A 4119-nucleotide genomic window follows, 5' to 3' on the forward strand; every position below is an offset into this window, starting at 1 on the left:
CATAGCTGCAACATGACTTCCTGACTTCTATACTCAGCACCCCAGCTGACGAATGCAAGCATGTTTTACCTCTTCTTTACCACTCTCTCTATTTGTGTTGCCACTTTTGGACTTGCACCCCAAGATCTCTTTGTATATCAAAGCTATGGGTTTGCACCCCAAGATCCCTCTGTACATCTTTGGTTTCAATAGACAGGGATTGAAGGTGAATGATGACAAACAAGCAAAGAGATGAAAGAGAGTTTTTGAAGCAGTGAGTTGTTGTGATCTGGGATTAGTTCCCTGAAAAGACAGTGGAAGTGGATTCAATAGAACACACAAAGGGAACCAGGTGAATACTTGAATAAGAAAATATGCCTGAACTTTTGGGAAAAGGACTCGATGTTTAGTTATAATCCAGGAGACATAACAGGGACGATGGGCCAAATGACCCCCTCCTTTGTGATAAAGTTTCTGTGAATTCATGCCAAAGGACAAGCAATGAACAACCAGCCCCCAACCTTCCCCTCTCCCTGGAAAGGATAACCTTCACCTATCCTCAACTAACATTACTAAAACAGATCATCGCATCATTATCCCATTACAGCTTGTATGAGCCTCCTGTGCATAAATTGACTGCAATGTTTTCTATGTCACAACTACTGTAATGGATGCCAGGTGCTTTGGAACATCATGAAAGGGACAAGACCCTGCTTTACAAACTTACGGGTTAGTCCCATCCCACTTCCACTTCAGGGATGAAGAGAGAGCAGGTGGTAGGAACAGGAGTTCGGAACTCAGTAGTAGGATGGACAGCAGATAGTGCAGATGTTTCACATCTCCAGCCGCCCAGGTTGGATCCTAACCTCCAGTGCTCCCTGTATAGAGTTTTCATGTTCTCCCTCTGATCACCTGGGGTTCGCTAGTGCTCTGGTTTCCTCCCACATCACTAAGGTGTATTTTTGGTAGATTAATTGGCCCCTGTAACTTGCCCCTAGTGTAGGTGGCCGGTAGGAAAGTATATGTGGGATGGTTAATGTAGTTTGTATACATGTACTGTACAAAAACCAAGAAGACCCTTATTAGATCCCCCAATTTCCAGTCCAGCAATCAGGATAAGCACTCTTTGTGAATACTAATGCTTACACAGCTCATGCCCCAGAATTTACATGTATGCTCATGATAAAAATATTAAAATGTGGATAACTCTCCATGGGTGTGATGGTCTAAAGGTGATGTCATTGACCCACCTACAACCATATGAGTTCAGATTGCACAAAGAATTTGAGAATTGGCACTGATTTGACATTGATATGCAGTGCTGGGATCAGTTAAAGTACTCGTGCAGTTGTTGGAATGATGGATGAAGATCGCTTCACATTGATGTTATTGGCTCTGAACTGCCTTGCACCCATTTAAAGTTGTTTCAAATGTGGGTAGCCGTTGGCATCAACAGCCATTGGCCCTTCTGGTGACATCTGGGATTTTATAAGGCAAAAATTAAACTGCTGGAGGAACTCAGTGGGTTGAGCACCATCTGTGGAGGCAAAGGGATGAACATTTTGTGTCAAGACCCTGCATCGGGACAAGTTTCTATTAAGTCCAAAAAGTAGCTGGAGGAGGTTTTGACACCAAACTGGTCTTTCATCTACATGCTGTCAAACCCATTCGATGGAGTCTGCTCATTCCAAGCATTCTTCTGAGTTTGGGGACAGTATCTTGCCTCAAATTCAGAACAACGTGAGTCAAAGTTCCATTTTGGAATTGGAATTGGTTTATTATTGTCACTTGTACCAAAGTACATGTGAAAAACTTGTCTTGCATACTGTTCATACAGTTCAATTCATTACACAGTGCATTGAGGTAGTACAGGGTAAAACAATAACAGAATAAATAATAAAGTGTTACAGCTACAGAGAAAGTACAGTGCAAACAGACAATAATGTGCAAGGCCATAACGAGGTAGATTGTGAGGTCAAAAGTCCATCTTATCGTACTAGGGAACTGTTCAATAGTCTTATAACAGCGGGATAGAAGCTGTCCTTGAGCCTGGTGGTACGTTTTCAGGCTTTTGTATCTTCTGTCTGATGGGAGAGGGGATAAGAGAGAATGTCCGAGGGGGGGGGGGGTGGGGACTTTGATTATGCTGGCTGCTTTACCGAAGCAGTGAGAAGTATAGACAGAGTCCATGGAGGGGAGGCTGGTTTCCATGATGTGCTGAGCTGTGTCCACAACTCTCTGCAGTTTATTTCAGTACCAGGCAGAGCAGTTGCCATGTCAAGCCATGATGCATCTGGATATGAAGGTCGACGGGAACATGCCAAATTTCTCAGCCTCCTGAGGATGTAGAGGCGCTAGTGAGCTTTCTTGGCCGTGGTGTCTATGTGGTTGGACCAGGACGGGCTACTGGTGATGTTCTCTCCTAGGAAATCCACCCTCTTGACCTCAGCACTGTTGTTGTAAACAGGTGCATGTACACGACCTCCTTTCCTGAAGTCAATGACCAGCTCTTTTTCTAGACAAATTCTAAGCCAACACTCCCTGTACAATAAATGGAAAATGCTAAAAACACTCAACAGGTCAGGCAGCATCTGTGGAGAGACACACAGAGTTAACGTTTCAGGTCCGAGGTGTTTCAGCAGATGAACGGTCTTCAACCCGATAATGGGTCTCAGACCTGAAACATTAACTGTTTCACTTTCCACAGATGCTGCCTGACAAACTGAGTGGTTCCAACATTTTCTATTTTATTTCATATTTCCAATGTCTGCGGTGTTTTGATTTCCACTCCCGGTGCAACACTGGGAGACCGCTGCATTACGGAGCTGGAATCTCTCAGGATAGGATAGGTCGACACAGCAATGACCAAGGCAGAGCAAGGGAATACTCCAATATTTATCCACCAACAAAGCTCTCAGAATCTTCATTCTGCAATGAGAGACTTTTCCTATCAGGAGAGAGTGACCCTGGATGAATCTAAATGATGTCATTGAAAAAGGAATGGGGGTGGATGCTGTTTCCTTGAGCTAGGGAGCCTGGAACTAGATGTACAGAGGAGGCATTTCTTGATTCAGTGGGCAATCAATACTCCATTAAAGGATATCGGGTTGCCTGGTACAGCAACTGCTCAGCTCTGGACCGACGGAACCTGCAGAGAGCGGTAAACACTGCCCAGTCCGTCACAGGCTCGTCACTTCCTTCCGTCCAGTCCACCTTCACCCCGTGCATTGCTTCAGGAAGACTGACTGTCGTCAGGGATACCTGACCCCCTGGCTACTCCCTTTTCTCTCTTCTACCTTCTGGGAGAAGATACAGGAGCTTGAAAGCCCAGACGTCCAGACTCAGGAACAGCTGCATGCCCACTGCTGTCAGACTCCTGAACCAGTCACCTCTTCCACATCCCCTTCCCAGTGGAGCTGCCATGTTCTCAAACCCTTAACTCTCCTTCTCTCGGTTATTCCGTTATTGTCACTTTAACCTTTGCTTTTGCACTACATCAGACTGCACTACAATCTTTGCATCACCCTGTTGATTTAAATTTAATTAAAAAAAAAATTTTTAAATTTTTAAATTTTATTTACAGCGTGGTAACAGGCCCTTCCGGCCCAACGAGTCCGCACTGCCCATTTTAAACTCAATTAACCTACCCGTATGTCTTTGTAATGTGGGAAGAAACCAGAGCACCCGGAGGAAACCCACGCAGACACGGGAGAACGTACAAACTCCTTACAGACAGCGACGAAAATCGAACCCCAATCACTGGCGCTGTAATACCGTCGTGCTAACCGCTACGCTACCGTGCCGCCCTAAAAATTCACCACCCCGGATGGGACTCGAACCCACAATCCCTGGCTTAGGAGGCCAGTGCCTTATCCATTAGGCCACTGGGGCTGAATGTCGATGTATTTACTGCTGTATTTATTATTACCATGTATACAGCTTACACAGTGAGCTTCATGTGAACAAGGAATTTCATTGCACCCTGGTGTATGTGGAAATAAACTCACCGGAATCTAATTTAGTCTAGTAATCACAGTTGAGATTGCTTACCTTACAGTCCAAAAATCTATCAATCTGTTTGGGACAGGGTAGGAACAAGGAGCCCAATGTTGCAGCAAACTAGAAGGACTGTATGATCCC

General features: G+C 45.0%; 1 non-coding gene across 1 annotated transcript; it reads right to left on the bottom strand.

Annotated features, from left to right (window-relative positions):
• Positions 1-3797: 3797 nt before the first annotated feature.
• trnar-ccu (transfer RNA arginine (anticodon CCU)) lies at positions 3798-3870 on the bottom strand. The gene has a single exon. It is a non-coding gene; the product is annotated as a tRNA-Arg (tRNA).
• Between the last annotated feature and the right edge of the window lie 249 nt (positions 3871-4119).

The sequence above is a fragment of the Pristis pectinata genome, chromosome 8 (assembly GCF_009764475.1).
Source record: "Pristis pectinata isolate sPriPec2 chromosome 8, sPriPec2.1.pri, whole genome shotgun sequence".
Taxonomy (NCBI): domain Eukaryota; kingdom Metazoa; phylum Chordata; class Chondrichthyes; order Rhinopristiformes; family Pristidae; genus Pristis; species Pristis pectinata.